At 40.4% G+C, this 17,677-nt stretch overlaps 1 protein-coding gene across 5 annotated transcripts in view; it reads left to right on the forward strand.

Annotated features, from left to right (window-relative positions):
• The first annotated feature begins 7,269 nt into the window (after nucleotides 1-7,269).
• UBAP1 (ubiquitin associated protein 1) overlaps nucleotides 7,270-17,677 on the forward strand; it is a 66,963-nt gene continuing 56,555 nt past the window's right edge. For 3 of the 5 annotated variants that reach the window (XM_065901584.1, XM_065901588.1, XM_065901586.1), the window contains exon 1: nucleotides 7,270-7,470. The gene's annotated coding sequence lies outside the window, so the exon portion shown is untranslated. Of the gene's footprint in view, nucleotides 7,471-7,626; nucleotides 7,989-17,677 lie in introns of those variants that run through there. The other 2 variants (XM_065901585.1, XM_065901587.1) reach the window with 1 other exon arrangement.

Raw genomic sequence — 17,677 nt, forward strand, 5'->3', positions numbered from 1 at the left:
TTGTTGCTGTCTAGCTGCTCGGTCATGTCCAACCCTTTGTGACCCCATGGACTGTAGTCTGCCAGGCTCCTCTGTCCCTGGAATTTCCCAGGCGAAAATACTGGAGTGGGTTGCCATTTCCTTTTCCCGGGTCTCCCCACCGAGGGATCGAACCCATACCTCTTGCACTGGCAGGGAGGTTCTTTACCACTGAGACCGCTGTGAAGTCCCAGAAAAGCCCTACTATTTACTTTTATTCTTTTACAGAAAGACTCTTCCCTTGCCTTCTATTGTTTTCTCCCGTTTTTCATATCCATCTCTCTCACTGATTTTGTGAACTACACAATAACTTTTTGAAATTGGTCATGACATTGTCATTCTCAAGCCAATTCTCTGTTTTCTCCTGAAAACTGCATTTCCAAACTCCTTTGCTGACTGGATACTAGCTAGATTCATTCACTGCCAGTGAAGCACTGGCAGAAAAGGGGGAAGGGAGAAGTCCCGGTGATTCTTCCTCTCTCTTTTAACCGTGGGAGTATTTCCCAGCAGGGCCTGCCATCCTCTGTAATTCATGATTTCTACTTCCCTTCCTTGCTTGGTTCCATGTCCTGCTGCCCATCTTCCTTCAGCTAAGTCCTGCCCCCTCCATAGCCACTGTTAATAGCTCTGTGTGTATACTCTCAGTTTTTATATTTATTTACTTGTCTCTGGCTGTGTTGAGTCATGTGTTAGTTGTGGCATGTGGGATCTTCATTGTGGCCTGTTTTTTGTTGTGATACATGGTCTTAGCTGCCCCGAAGCATGTGAGATCGTAGTTCCTTGACCAGGAATCAAACTTACGTCCCTTGCATTGGAAGAAGGACCCTTAACCAGGGAATTCCCTCCTTTCAGTTTTTAATCTAGGCATTTAATACCTATCTATATGTAGTTTTATTTTACAAAAATGAATACAATATGCATTATTCTGCAATTTGCTTTTTTAATTCCACAATGTATTGTGATAGTCACTGCCAAATTGCTCTACAGAAAATTTTCACCAATTTGTATTGTCATTATATAAATCGTGTATACTTCTCCTCCTGCCTTCAATCTTTCCCAGCATTAGGGTCTTTTCTAATGAGTTGGCCCTTCACATTAGGTGGCCAAAGTATTGGAGCTTCAACTTCAGCATCAGTCCTTCCCATGAATATTCAGGACTGAAATTAAGATGATGGCAGATTTTCTGGACAGACACTCAGAAGGAAATGTGAGCTTGGAAATCAGGTAGGAGGTAAGGAGCACATATATAGAATAGCGGTACTCCTTAAACAAATGAATTTTTCCTTCATTTATCCAGCAAGTATTTATTGAATGCCTGCAGTATGCCAGGCATTGTTCTATGCACTGGTGATACAGCAGTATATAAAAAGACCTCCTGCTGCAACCCCCCTGAAAAAAACCCCTGCTCTCACAAATCTTACATTTTAGAGGAAAATAATAATAGTGGTTACAGGTGTTACAAAGAATAAAGCAGGGAAAGAGGATAGAAAATATCCAGGATTGAAATGTATAAAGGATGGCTAGGGAAAGATGGCATCTGAGAAAAGACCCGAAGGAAGTGAGGAAATGAGTTAGGCAGATACCTAGGAGGACAAAATGCCAGGCCAAGGGACAAAAAGTACAAAGGCCCTGAGATGAAAGCTCACTTTCTATGTTCTAGGAACAATAAGCAACCGAGTGTGGCTGGCATGGAGTGAGCAATAATAATGGGAGCTGAAAGCAGAAAGGTAACAGGAGGCTAAATCACATAGGGATTTGTATTTATATTCCTTTAGGATGGACGGGTTTGATCTCCATGCAGTCCAAGAGACTCTCAAGAGCCTGCTCCAACTCACAGTTCAAATGCATCAATTTTTTGGCGCTCAGTATACATCATTATCTGTACATCTCTTTAATTTCCTTAACCGTCTTTAGAGCATCTTTATAGACTCATGGCTCCTGGCACATACTAGGACTCTGTCAATGTTGGATGGCTAAATGAATGAAAGAGTGTAGAGTTGCTTGTATGTCTTTCCTGTCTGTTCTCTTAAATACCCAAAATCCTAGCGTATGAAAGGAGAGAGAAAGAAGAGGAGAAGCAGGAGGAGTGCAAACTTGGTGCTGCTTGCCTGGAGTGCTCCTTCTAAGCCAACAGGTATGCTGGCCCTGGGAGGGGAAGACACAGGATAGGAAAAGTAGGGGGCTGGCACCCTGTTCACCATCTTCTGACCCCAGGTGAGTTACCACTGGAATCCACACCTGGAAACTGACAAGTATGAGTCACTCCTAGGAAGATTAAGAACTATTTGTTTTTCTAGAAAACTTCCCCACTTTCTTTCCATTTCTTTTTTTAAAAAATTAAAGTTTAGTTGATTTACGATGGTCTGTTAATTTCTTCTGTATGGGAAAGTGATTCAGTTTTATATATATATATATATGTATATGTATACATATATATATACATTCTTTTTTTGGTAATATCCTTTTTCGCTATGGTTTATCAGGGTAAACTCAATGCAGTTCTCTGTGCCTTTCCATTTCTTTTTTAAAAAAGATTTATTATTTGTTGATTTGGCTGTGCTGGGTCTTCTTTGGTGTGTGACAGTTTTCTCTAGTTTGGGCAAGTGGGGGCTACTCTCCAGTTGTGATGTAATTAAAGGCTTCTCATCGCAGTGGTTTATCTCTGCAAGCGTAGGCTCTAGGTGTGTGGGTTTCAGTAGTTATGGCGCAAGGGCTTAAGCTGCCCCATAGCATGTGGGGTCTTTCTGGACTAGGGATCAAACCTGTGCCCCTACATTGGCAGGTGAATTCTTCTTTTCTTGTAAATACTTTTCATTTATTTGTTTATTTTTGACTGTGCTGGATCTTTGTTGCTGTCAGGCTTTTCTCTAGTTGAGGCAAGTGGGGGCTACTCTTCGTTGCAGTGGGAGGGTTTTTCGTTGCGGTGACTTCTCTGGTTGTGGAGCCCAGGCTGTGGGGTGAGCAGGCTTCAATAGCTGTCGCACATGGGCTCAGCAGTTGCAGCTTGCAGGGCTCTAGAGCACAGACTCAATAGTTGTAGCACACGAACTTAGTTGTTCAAAGGCATGTAGGATCTTCCTGGACCAGGAATCAAACCCATGTTTCCTGCACTGTCAGGCGGATTCCTTACCAGTGCACCACCATAGAAATCCCTTTCTTTCCATTTCTTAAGGATGAGTTGCCTCCATGGAGCTTGGGGGACATGGCAGGCTGGCTCAGGAGTAGGTGGTCACCAACTTGTGTGCGTGCTAAGTCGCTTCAGTTGTGTCCTACTCCTTGTGACCCTATGGACTGTAACCCTCCAGGCTCATCTGTCCATGGGATTCTCCAGGCAAGAATATTGGAATACGTTGTCATGCCCTCCTTCAGGGGATCTTCTCAACCCAGGGATTGAACCCACAATTCTTATGTCTCCTGCATGGACAGGCAGGTTCTTTACCACTAGCACCACCTGGGAAGCCCCGGTTAGCTAGCTGGTCCCCACTTAAAGCAAGAAGACAGAGAAGATGAATTACTAGATCAGGCTGATGAGGAATTTCAGAAAGCCCCTGTCTGACGGAGGAGGTTTGTCTCTGGTCTCAGAGAGTCCTTCTCTGAGAGGAGAGGCACACGCCCAGTCCTCCAGAGGGTTTTCCTTCCTAATCCTCCAGGGCACCATGGTCTTCTCATTCCTTTTCTACTTCTTGCTACTACCTTTGCGTCTCTCAACTTTATCTCCTCATGCCCTATTTGTCAGTGTTCCAAAGGGTCCCCAGTCCCAGAAATTTTAATTAATCTCATTTTCCATTCTTCTAGCCACATGTGCAAAAATTTGACTCAGGTCAAAAACTTTAAAGTCATCCTTGAGTCTTCTGATTTTCTCACACTGTGCATCTAATCTGTGAGCAAATTCTTACAACTTTACCTTCAAAATGTACCCAGAACCTGACCATTTCTTATCACTTTCACTGCTATTGCCTCTCAGTCTCCAGCACTGTCATTTCCTGCCTGGGCGTCTGCAATCACCTCTAAGTGGTCTTTCTTCTTCTGTGCTTGTCCTTCTTTGGTTTACGCTCAGTGTTGTCACTAGAGTATCCTGATAGAAATTTTGATCATTTTCCTTCTCTGCTCAAAACTCTCCAATGGCTTTCAGCTGACTTAAAAAGCCAAAGTCCATAAAATGATCTACAAATCCCTATGTGATTTAGCCCCCTGTTATCTCTCTGCTTTCAGCTCCCATTGATCTCCACTTTGCTCACTCCATGCCAGCCACACTGGGTTGCTTATTGTTCCTAGAACATAGAAAGTGAACTTTCATCTCAGGGCCTTTGTACTTGTTGTCCCTTGGCCTGGCATTTTGTCCTCCTAGGTATCTGCCTAACTCATTTCCTCACTTCCTTCAGGTCTTTTCTCAGATGCCATCTTTCCCTAGCCATCCTTTATACATTTCAATCCTGGATATTTTCTATCCTCTTTCCCTGCTTTATTCTTTGTAACACCTGTAACCACTATTATTATTTTCCTCTAAAATGTAAGATTTGTGAGAGCAGGGTTTTTTTTCGGGGGGTGGGGTGGGCAGGCAGCAGGAGGTCTTTTTATATACTGCTGTATCACCAGTGCATAGAACAATGCCTGGCATACTGCAGGCATTCAATAAATACTTGCTGGATAAATGAATGAAGAATTCATTTGTTTAAGGAGACACTATTCTATGTCTATGTGCTCCTTACCTCCTACCTGATTTCCAAGCTCACATTTCCTTCTGAGCGTCTGTCCAGAAAATCTGCCATCATCTTAAGCTCAGTTTGGGCGGCTATACTCATTGTTATTTCCCTTGGTACTTCAGTAAAAGTCAGGTCTCACTTCTGTGAATAAGACACCCCCAAAACTTGGCTCTTTCCTCTTCATGATTGCTCCTCCCATATAGAAGGTCTCTAAATCTTGTGAGTCTGTTTCCTAAGTCTTGTTCCAGTTGATCCAGTTTTCATTCCCACTGTCTCTGTTTTAGTCCAGGTGTAAGTATTTCATTCAATGTAGAAGTCTACCAGACTTCCTTGGTAGTCTAGTGGTTAAGAATCCACCTTCCAACACAGGGGACAAGGCTTCAATCCCCAGTCAGGGAACTAAGATCCCCCAAGGCAAATGGCAACTAAGATTGGGCAACTGCTGAGCCTGCATGCCACCCAGAAAGATCCTGTATTCGGTAACTAAGACCTGAAGCAACCAAAATGAATAAAAAAATATTTGGACTTCCTAGGTGACTCAGGGGTAAAGAATCCATCTGCTAATGCAGGAGACACAGGAGACTCTTGTTTGATCCGTGGGTTGAGAAGATCCCCTAGAGAAGGAAATGGCAACCCACTCCAGTAATTTTGCCTGGAAAATGCTATGGACAGAGGAGCCTGGAGGCTATAGTCCATGGGATTGCAAATGAGTTGGACACGACTGAGCATGCAGGGACTCAAAGAAGTCTACCTGGTAGTCTCCAATCCGTTTTATTCACTGCTACCATTTCAATTCTCCTGTTGAGGAGATTTGCTCAGATCACTGCTCTTTCTACAAACCTTCTGTGGCTGTGTTTGAATTAAGTAGGTAAGTTGTTCAGAATTGATGATTTCCAATAGGAACAGAGAATACTCTGTTCATTTTGACTGCCCCCCTTCTGGAATACCCACCTTCTCTCATTAAAACTGCTGCATTCAAAAAAAAAAAAAAAAAAAAAAAAAAACCACACTGCTGCACTTCAAAACACAATTACCTGCTCTGGAGTTCCAGAGAGAAAATTGGGCTAGAGAATAAGATACCAGAATGAATACATTCTTTACCTGTAGAATCAAGAAAGTGTAGAGATGTAAATCTTTCCTAATCCTTTAGCTAAAACTCATTTTTTTTCCAGAGCAACTGAAGCCACCATCACTCTTTTTCTTTCTTTTTTTTTTTCATCACTCTTTTTCTAGAGTTACTGTTTATGCTTGTATTTCTCCCACCAACTAGGAACTTTTTGGAACATAGATTTATCCATTCAGTTGTGAACATCCAGGCACCTGATTCTAGGAAACAGAAGGAAGTAAAGGTTTGGGACTGGATTGCCTGGTGTAAAACCCATTGAATGTCAGAATTGGAGGAAGATTTATTAGAGGTCACCTTTCAACCCATTCATTTTGTTGCTGAAATTTGGCCTCTGTTCACTAGTGCCTAACAGAAACATGGAGACAGAGTTCTGGATGAAGTAGAAAATAACAGCTTTATTGCTTTGCCAGGCAAAAGGGGCACAGTGGGCTTATGCCCTCAAGATTGTGTGTCCCACGTTGGTGGGGATAGTAAGGAGTTTTATAGTGTTCAAGAAGCAGGGTGTGGTCAGCTTCTGGGAATTCTTATGATTGGATGGTGGTGAGGTAATCAAAACCTTTTGATTCCAACTTGTTTGGGGTCTATGTGCTTGCATGTGTGCTTAGACGCTTCAGTTGCATCTGACTGTCTGCGACCCCATGGACCATGGCCTGCTAGGCTCCTCTGTCCATGGGATTCTCCAGGCAAGAAGAGTGGAGTGGGTTGCCATTTCCTTTTTGCTTGCCTATAATTAACTTCTTCCACTCGGTGGTGGTGGTGGTGGTGGTGGTGCGGGTCGAGGAGCGGGGGTAGGGGCTTCAGTATCTGCATTCAGACAGCTTAAATGACACAGCTCAGAATATTTTCTATAGTCCTTGAGGAAGAACTAAAGGTCCTCAACTTCGTTTAATGGCTAAAGTATTGCTTTGTAATGCTTAACTGTTTTCCTTTCTTTCTTTTTTGCACTTGTCTGATTAAATTTATTCCTTGACTAAATTTTTCTACAGACAAAAGGCAGGAGGAGGACATGGTTGGAGGTCTGTTCTGAAAAGGCCTTATAGGATTCTGATCCCTTACAATCTATAAATTGGGAAAGTGAGGCCCAGAAAGTCCATGACTCAGGACCTGAAGTCAGACATTCTGATTTCTAAGTAGGTCCCCTTGGAAAGCCTTTGCGCTTCTCTTTGAGATTCAGGAATCGCGGGCTTCCTCCTGGGAGGCTCTTCCAACCCCTACGCATTACCCTCTTGGTGACCCCCGCAGCTTTTCTCCAACCCTCCAGTCAGCCGGGTTCACTCGTTCCAATTGCAGCCCTGCAGACACGACCAGATGTTGGCTCCTAGGGGAAATTAGCTACGTCACCATGACTCCTCCCATTGGCTCGAGGGGTGGGGCGCGGCGCCACGACGTCAGACGTCCAAAGGGGAGGAGCGGTGAGGGGAAGGAGGAGGGAAGTGGGACTTCAACATGGCGGCTGTGGTACTGGCGGTGACTACGGTGACGGTCTGGCCCGGGGCGGGCAGAGTTGGAGGTGGTAGTGTTCGCTCTCCCTAGGGGCCGTCAGGAGCTCAGCAGGGACCGAGCCAGGGAGGCCGGTCGGCGGCAGCACCTTTCGGCTTCTGGCACGGCGGCTGCAGCATTCAGGTGAGGGGGCCTCGCTGGGGGAGGGAGGAGAGGGGCGGAGTTGGGAGAGGGAGCCGGTACCGGGAGACGGCTGGGGGAGGGACGGGGAGGAAGCTGGAGACTTGAGTGGAATGGTGGAGCTGCAGCTCAGGGGGTGTGAGGGCCGGGGGGCCAGAGATGGGTAACTTGGGAAGGATTCTGGGAGAAGGGACAGGGTGAGGGGACCAGCATTGAAGGGGCGGAGGGCAGATGGGATGCGGAAAAATAAGTGAGTTCGGATTAAGGGAACTAATGTTCTGCTGGAAAATAGGCGCAGTACGTAGCTGTCTGGAACGAGAGCTCCGTGGGAAATAGAGGATGTCGGGGAGAGGGACGTAGGTTTTTGTAAAGGTGAGACATGGGGAGTTGAGGGTGAGCTGCGGACCTGAGATACAGATTTAGTTTTCTCTGAGGCGATGAGATTAGGGGGAAAGGGAGGAGACCAGACTCGGGGCGAGTGATCTTTGGGGATCTATTCGACATCGCTGGGTCTTCTCCAGGTGTTAGTCTTGCTGCTTTTGTTTGTTTCTTGGGTAGAGCCTTATCTGTCCAGTCCACCTGGGGGTCAGAAACAGTTCCTAATCGTTCGTGTGAAACATGAAGTTATAGTTCATTTATTTGATCTCTAATAGTTATCTCTGACCTTTGTATTGTCTCTACGTGTTCTTGTTTAAAGTGTGGCTGGCCATAAAAATACATTTTATATTAAAGTGAGATAAATTTTTGAGAGTTTTTAGACTCCATGGAGTGTTGCAAAAACAGATTTGGTAGTTATCTGTTAAGTAGTGTTTGTTCTAACTCCACTTAATAGGGCTTCTTTGCTCAGTTCTAGTTATTAGTATTTTAGAATTTGGGTAGATATGATGGGTATTTTTCTTTAGAATTTTGCCAGATTTGATGATAAGAAAAACAGGGCACTTAGTCTTCAGTGATAGAGCCAGTTCTTGTAAGTGTCCCAAACTATAAGTTAAACTGAAAGTTTCTGTATTATTTTGTAGCAAAGAATGTAAAATGTCCAAGGTCTAAAAGAATTCCTTTGTCTACATTAACCTACTTTATAAAGTAGGATTTTTTTGGTGTGTTTTTATAGTAGGTTTTTATAAATTAAAGTTGTGTTTCTAATCCATCCTATTCATTCTGTGACTTATTTATTCATTGTTTATTACTGTCTACTTTGTGTTGCATTAATAAGTCATAATTATGGAAATGGGAAAATTAATGTTTCTCTAGTGAGACTGTATCACTGTACAGCTTCATTGGAAGAAATAATGTTTTTTGGAAATGAAGACTAAGGAAGAAAATTATGTAAATATAAGAACTTCCTGAATTTTTCCTTTGTGTAGTATTTGGCTCAATATTTCATCATGACATACTTTTTTTTTTAATCATGACATATTTTTTGTATATCTGAAAGCTTTTCTTTTTCTTTTGAAGAAGACAGTATCCTGATACGATTGTAATTAGGTCTGTGATGCGTTCTCATCAGTAGTTGTTAGTTCCCATTTCTTGGCAAATATCACTTTATCTTGTGCGACTTTTCTTTCCTATCTCAACTATGGTAAGGTATTTAAAATGAGGATTAATGAAGTTTAATTCAGTGAAGTTTAATTCAAATTTCTCTGAATTTTTTCAGTATTTTATAAATGTATCTTCATTACTGTAGAGTGTGGTTGTCAGTATTATACATTTTTCCTGTTATTATATTGTTGAATGTTTGAGGTTTTTTCCATATGTAAATTATTTTAAGCATAACCATTTTTCCCACAGACTAACCAAAGCCAAAAACAAGCTACTATCAGGTCATTGTTACAGGTAGTTTTCTTCAGATAGCCTTTCTCAAGAAATGCAAAAGTTAGCATGCAGTACTGTAAGTATTAGGGCTTCCCTGGTGGCCCAGGGAATCTGCCTGCCAGTGCAGGAGGCTCCAGTTTGATCCCTGGGTGGGGTAGATCCCCTGGAGAAGAAAACGGCAACCCACTCCAGTATTCTTGCCCAGGAAATTCTGTGGACAGAGGAGCCTAAAGAGCTAGTCCAGGAGGTTGCAAAAGGATCGGACACAGCTTAGTGACTAAACAGCAGCCTCCACCATTAAGTATTAAATAAGCTTCTTAGAATCAAGAAAACCTTGAATTGAAGCTTGGAAATCAATTGGATTTAGTTTCCCACATAGCATGAGAATCCTTACTTCTGTGTCATGACGATAACTGAAAATCTGTCCTCTTTTCCAGGATCTAATTTCTTATAGGAAAAGAGCTTTCAGTAGAGAAAGATGTAATCAGGGTGTTGCTTTTCATAGCACACAATCTTGTAATATTTGAAAATAATTTGAATGTAAGAATATTATTTTCCTATGAATTGAGAGTTAACATTTCAGATTTCAAAAATTTTAGGTGAGAGCTAGATTTACAAAGGGAATGGGGCTAACCTTGGGTCTGTATTAATGAGCTAGGCATCGTAAACACTTTACATTATCTCACTTTTATTCATAGGATCTGTTTGTGTAGGCAAAGATAGGCTTGCTTTTTAGGTGTTGAGGAAGCTGAGGATCAGAAAAGTTGAGTAACTTAAACCAAGGTTACTTTTCTAAATTCATCCAATTTCAGTGCCCTTATTCTTATCTGTTACATCATTTTGCCCCTCTTACATGGTCACAGGGCCACTCCACTTCCTATGAAGTAAATTTAAACTATAAGCGTGAGTTTTAAAAGTAATGCCATTTGAAACTACTTGTTCTCATTGAAATAGCATAACCGGAATGATAAATAGTTCATTACAGCTTTAGTCACTTAAGATGTCATCAGTTCTAGGAGGAAATAAATACCTGAATATTTTGTACTTAACAAAATGAACTGTATAAACTGGATAAAGGACTAAAGGTTTTTATAATTGTAATTGCTGAGTCAGGTCAGACCTGGTTCATCAAGGACCGAAATTTGTATTTGGCAGTAATCCACTTGTGTTCTCAGAATTTTGGATTGGTCATTGTCAGTTGCTTAATGCTTACTAAACACTTCCAGTGTTTGAGTCACTGAGTTGGTTTATGGTATTTGTGAATCTTGTGGTTTGCTGAGTCAAGAGCCAGCAGTGTGTGTTCTGGTTGCTTCACTTCCTCCCCAACACTTAATATTGTCAGACTTTTAAATTTTTTTCTAATCTTTTGGGTTTGAAAGAGTATCTATTGTGTTTTATTAGCATTTCCTGAAGTTGAGCATCTTTTTTGTATGTCCATTAGCCATTTGTATCTTTGTGATACATATGTTCAAGTTCTCTGCCTATTTTTGAGTCTTCTTTTTTTTCCTGATTGATTTTTAAGAGTTCTTTATATATTTTGTACACTAATTATTTGTTAATTTATGGTTTGAAAGTATTCTTTCCCAGTTTATAACTTGTCTTACCATCTCTTCATAGTCTTATGATGAGAAAAGTTCATGGTTTTAATGAACTGAATGAACTTTCCAGACTTATGCTTTTTGTGTCATATTTAGGAAATCCTCTTCTGCTAGGCATGTTATTTTATTTTATTTTGTTTTATTTTATTTGCATGTTATTTTAATAAGTACTAAAGTTTATGTGTCATGTGGCATCTAATCTGACATTTAGTACCAATATTTGCTTGATGAGAAAGGCCAGCTTCTCAGGAGTTGTGCTCGTATTGTATTTGGAGTTTTAAGAACCAGAGGGTTTTTTAAAAATTGTTTTTGATTTTAAAAATATTTATTTGGCCGTGTGGCATGGAGGATATTAGTTCCCTGATCAGGGATTGAACCCATGCCCTCTCTAGTGGAAGCTCGGTATCCTAACTGCTGGACCGCAAGGGAAGTCCCAGGCCAGAGGGTTTTAAAAGGGTTTTAAAAGCAACCTGAATTGTACACACAGGTTATATGTATTTCCCCAAGCTGGGAAACTTAACAAGTTTGTGAATGATGTATACATTTTATTGGGATTCCTAGGTGCCGCTCATGGTAAAGAACCTGCCTGCCAATGCAGTAGATGTAAGAGAGTCGGGTTTAGTCCCTGGGTTGGGAAGATCCCCTGCAGGAGAGCATAGCAACCCACTCCAGTATTCTTGCCTGGAGAATCCCATGGACAGAGGAGCCTGGCCGATTAGAGTCCGTAGGGTCGCAGAGAGTCGGACACGACTGAAGCAACTTAGTGAACACATATGTTTTACTAAATGTTAACCATGTGGTTTGACAGTGAGTTTTCTTGTGTGGATAACTAATAATGAGTCACTTTTTCTGAGCAGTTGGGATTTCTACTAAAGTATGTTCAGAAAGATTTTTTGATGTCTAGTCTGTCTGGTGTTGGGTTTTATCAAGAATAATTGTGAATTGTCAAAGGGCTGATTTGGAAACATTTTGGAAGAGTTTTTTTGTCTTTATTTTCAAGTAATATAGTATTATATAATTAGGTGGAATGTAATTACATGGTTAAATAAAAAGAAATATGTACATTTTCACAGTTAACGAGTTGTTTATATGTGGGGGGTATTTTTTGGGGAGGTGGGATTAGTATCATGTGTTTATGGTATTTAAATTTCATTGGATACTTTTAAAAGAATGAAATAACTCTTCTTAGTATTGGAGAAACTGTTTAAAGTTATGATTTATGACGGGAAATTCCCTGGTAGTCCAGTGGTTAGGACTCTGTGCTTTCACTGCTGAGGGCTCAGATTCAATCCCTGTCAGGAAGCTAAGATCCTGCAAGTCATGCAGCATGACCAAAAAAAGTTATGATGAAAATTGCAAATCAGCTAGAACATACGTGATGGAGGATATAGTTTTTCTATTTTGTTTTTTAAACTGTCTGCCCACTTCTTTAGCCTCTGTATCCTGTCTACATTAAACTCTTACCTCTTAGGTTATTTTTATTAAAATCTTGAGGGATTTGAATTTCTCTTTTGTGTATTAAAACCTCTTAAAAACTTTTTTCTTTTCATGAGAAGAACTATTCTTCTAGGGAGTTGGATGTCCTGATCCTGGCGAAGATCACGTTGAAATATAAAACATCCACCAGGCTTTCATTATACTGCAAATACTGTATAGTGATATACAGTACACCTTTGATATTTGTGAAAGGTTTTTCCCTAGATTTTTGAGAGTCCTTGCATAAATACCATACTATAAAATGTCCCTCATAATTTATAGAAAAATATAATAGAAAATTTTTAGTTACCTTCAGGTTTGATGGATAAATAGATAAGAAAAACAAACTTAAAGATCTTCATGCTAAATTTCATCTTTGACTACCTTTAATTCTCAGTCTCTTACTGTTCATTGTTGCTGGATGGCCTATCCTTAACCTTTATTAATTTATTAATAAATAACATTTTGTTAAATAATAACATTAACAAATTAACCTTTATTAACCCTTTGGAAACTAAAGTTCAGACTGGCTTTGCTTGTTTTTTGCTGCATCTCATCATCATGGTCTTAGTCCCAGTCACAGTTCATATCCTCTTTCTCATTTCTTCTTCACTGGTAAGAATTAGATTTTCCTAATCCTAACATCTTCCTATAGTTGGGAGTGTTAACTTTTCCTTTTAGAGTTCATTGGGAAAGGATATGGACAGTAGCTTCCTTTTTTCCTCCTTCTGGTAGATTATACCTTACGCCACGCCATGTATGATAAATGATTCCTTTCTGTGGGAGGAATTCAGAGTCCAATGTTGGATTACAGATTATTAGGTGGCTTGGATTTTAGAGCTTCCCTGATTGCTCAGTTGGTAAAGAATCCACCTGCCACGTAGGAGACCCCTGTTCGATTCCTGGTTTGGGAAGATCCACTGGAGAAGGGAAAGACTAAACACTCCAATATTCTGGCCTGGAGAATTCCATGGACTATATAGTCCATGGGGTGGCAAAGAATGGGACATAACTGAACGACTTTCATTTCACTTTCATGTGGAGTGGGTTTTAGGGGTAGCCGGTGAAATCTCAAAAAATTTCTTCCATCAAAGGTTATTCTATTTCCAAGTGATAATAGCAATAGGAAACTAACCAACCAACCTACCACAAATTTTGTTCTGAAATACTTTAAAATCATTGAAGGTCTTGAATTGTTCATTGATTATTGCTATTCATTCATTCAAATGTCCCATCCATTTTCTAAAACAGGAAATTCCACCTAGTTCTTATAATTTAATAGGGAATCTAACTTTATCCTTGTAGTAGGTAGTTTTTATAATAATAGTTCACTTACCTGGCTTATTCAGAGATCTCAGCATTTTATATAAGCAGAATTTAAAGATAATGGAATATTTCTTCTTTGAAACCCATATGAAAATTATTGGAAGATTATTAAATGAGTCTTTTATAAATGTAATTATATAATGCAGCCAGTAATAATGTATGACTTACTCTGTAATAACATAGGTCTTACTCCAAATGTCTCTAGGAAGCTATACATTTTGAGTTATGTTTAAAAAAAAATGGTTTTGGTCTGTATGTATTGCTGACAGAATTTAGTGGAAGAGTACATGTTACGGTAACAGGCTTCTTTCATTTAGTGGGTAAGAAATTATATTTAGGCAGAATTCTAGTTTGAAATGTTCTTGGTCTGTCCAATATGATAGCCACATAGTGGAGATATAAAACATTTTTATCATTGTGAAAAGTTCTTTTAAACTGTTCCCGATCGTTGTTAAATTTTATTGTTCATGTAGATCACCTGGAGATTGTGGTAAAATGTAGATTCTGATTCAGTAGTTGTGGGTAGGTTTATGATTGTGCATTTTAAAAGAAATTCTCAGGTTATATTGATGACCCAAGGATCATACTTTGAATAGTAAACTTTTGAATTTACTATAACGTGAGGTTGATTTGGGACTTTTTTTATGAGATTTTTAAAAATTTTAATTTATTATAAGGTTTTTAATTAGTGTCTTTTGCCTGGAGAGATTATATTGCAATGAAGAGAACTCTAGAGTGAGTTTAAAGGTCTAAAGTTGTAGTTGCAGGTTTCTTTTTTAAAAACTAACCATCTCTTTCAGACTTGAACTTTTTAGTTTGTGAAACAAGAATATGAATACTTGCTTATATCTCATAGAATGTAAGGTTTGGATAAGATGATGTATGTGATAGTATTTTCAAAACTAAGTAAGACTTCAACATATAGTTTTGAAAATTATGTAAAGTTTTTAACATGTACTTCATTAGAAGCATAATACTTTCTCACTGTCAGCTAATATCCTTATTTTCTAAAGGTAATATACTACATTTTATCCAGCAATTCTCAGTAAGTTTTATTTATTCTTTTATGCTTAATGTTTGTCTTTTTGCATTTTTATTTTAATAGTCTATTTAATTTTTGACTGTGCTGGGTCTTCGTTTTTGTGCGTGGACTTTTCTCTGGTTGTGACTAGTGGGGGCTGCTCCTTAATTGTGGTGCAAGGGCTTTTGGTTGCAGTGGCTTCTCCTGTTGTAGAGCATGGGCTTCAGTGGTTGTGGCACATGGGCTTAGTTGCCTTATGGCATGTGGAATCTTCCCAGACCAGTGATTGAACCTGCGTCCCCCGCATTGGCAGGCGGTTCCCAACCTGGACCACCAGAGAACGTCCCCCATTAGAATTAATTTCAATGAGGTGTTTTGTCCTGTTATAGCTGCCACTTAGAGAAGTGTGTGTGTGTGTTTGTGTGTGTGTTCAGTCGCTAAGTCATATCTGACTCTTTGTGACCTCATGGACTGCAGCACACCAGGCCTCCCTGCCCTTCACCATTTCTTTAAGTTTTACCAAGTTCATGTCCATTGCATCAGTGATGCCATCCAGCCATCTCATCCTCTGACACCCTCTTCTGCCCTCAATCTTTCCCAGCATCAGGGACTTTTCCAGTGAATCGGCTCTTTGTATCAGGTGGCCAAGCATTGGAGCTTCAGCATCAGTTGTTCCACCTCTCACGTCTGTATATGACTACTGGAAGAACCATAGCTTTTTTTTTTTTTTTTTTTTTTTTTTATTTTATTTTTTTTTATTAAGAACCATAGCTTTGACTATATGAACCTTTGTGGGCAAAGTACTTAGAGAAGTGTCGGGTAGTAAGAGTAGGTACACCTTAAACAGATGTTGAATGAATGAGACATATAAGTCTGAGAAATTAATTGCCTTTTGTTGTGACCAGGCAGGGATATTTTTTTAAATCAACAAAAGTTGATTGGGAACGAGCTTTAAGAGGGGAACAAAGGGTTGGGAAGATTCCCTGGAGAAGGAAATGATTCCCCACTCCAGTTTTTGCCTGGAGAATCCCAAGAACAGAAGAGCCTGGCAGGCTACAGTCCATGAGGTTGCAAAAAGTCAGACATGACTGAGTGACTAACACACACACACAAGTAATTATTTAGCTAGTTTTTCCATTGGGGGGAAAATGAAAGCCAGATAACATAACCTCTTCACTTTAGAATTCTATTTGTATATTCCTGTGTTTTCTTACTGTGCTCTTTTGACTTTTTTTAGTTAATTGTGTACAATTTCTTGTGGGTATCCTTTTAACAAGATTTAACAGCATTTTTTAAAAAAAAATTTTTTTTTTTTAATATTTATTTCTTTAGCTGTGCTGGGTCTTGGTTGCAGCACATGGGATATTTATCTTTATGGCATGTGGGTTCTTTAGTTGTGGCATGTGGGATCCAGTTCCCTGACCAGAGATTGAACCTGGGTCCTTTGCATTGGGAGCTCAGGCCTTGAAGTCTTAGCCACTGGACCACCGGGGGAACCGGAGATTTAACAGCATTTTTGCTGTCTCATTTATTTTCAGAAATATTTTAGAGTTAAATTATAGACATTTTACACTAGAATGTTATATAACTTAAAAAAAAAATGAGGACATTTTTCTTCATAAATACACTACTGTTAACTATGCCCAACCATCTATGGTAAACAGTGTTTCTCTTTTTTTTTCTTTGGCCACACCACACAGCTTGTGGGATCTTAGTTCCCTGACAAGGGATTGAACCTGGGCCTTGGCAGTGAAAGTGCTGAGTCCCAACCACTGGACCCCCCGGGAACTCCCAACAATAATTTCGTATTATCATATTATAGCAGTACTTACTTACATTTTCTCATTTGTCCCCTAAATGCCTTTTATGAGTTCACAGTGCAATTCTGACACTACCTAGAATTAGGTTAATGGGCTTCCCTGGTTGCACAATGGTAAAGAATCCACCTGCCAATGCAGGAGACGTGAGTTTTATCCTTGGGTCGGGAAGATCCCCCTGTGGAGGTAATGGCAGCCTGCTCTTGTATTCTTGCCTGAAAAGTCCCATGGACAGAGGAGCCTGGCAGGCTACAATCCAGAGGGTTGCAGAGTCAGACATAACCGAGGGACTAAGCACGCACGCATGCACACATCAGTTCAGTTGCTCAGTCGTGTCCGACTCTTTGCGACCCCATGAATTCACAGCACGCCAGGCCTCCCTGTCCATCACCAACTCCTGGAGTTTACTCAGACTCATGCCCATCGAGTCGGTGATGCCATCCAGTCATCTCATCCTCTGTCGTCCCCTTCTCCTCCTGCCCCCAATCCCTCCCAGCATCAGGGTCTTTTCCAATGAGTCAACTCTTCTCATGAGGTGGCCAAAGTACTGGAGTTTCAACTTCAGCATCAGTCCTTCCAGTGAACACCCAGGACAAGTTAAAGGCATAGTCATTCAGAAGACTGGCCTCAGATATCAGCCACAAGTTCAAGGGTTCCCAGAACATTTTGAAACAACTGGCTACAAATTTAGAGGTTCCCACACAGCCCTCAGGTTAGATCATTTGCTACAATGCGTTACAGAACTCAGAAAAGTGCTATATTTATGATTACAGAATTTGTTATAGCAAAAAGTATACAAATCAGAACTAGTCAGAAGATGCGATAGGGTGAAACCTGGAAAGGTCCGAAACATGAAAATGACTCTCCCAGTAGAATCAGGATGTGTCACCCTCCTGACACATCATTGTGTCACCAGATCCACAGAATATTGTTAACCAGGGAAGCTCGGCAGAGTTTGTGTCCAGATTTCATTTTATTGACTTATTACATAGGCATGATTCATTGGCCACGAGGTTGAATTTGATCTTCAGCCCTCCTCTTCCCCTCCCTGAAGGTTGAACATATTACATGGCTTAAAATCTTCACCTTCTAATCACATGATTTGTCTTTATGGTATGGTCATCCTCTGTCCTAAGTCATCTTGTTAGCATAAACTATCA

Source organism: Muntiacus reevesi, chromosome 10 (genome assembly GCF_963930625.1).
Source record: "Muntiacus reevesi chromosome 10, mMunRee1.1, whole genome shotgun sequence".
NCBI lineage: Eukaryota > Metazoa > Chordata > Mammalia > Artiodactyla > Cervidae > Muntiacus > Muntiacus reevesi.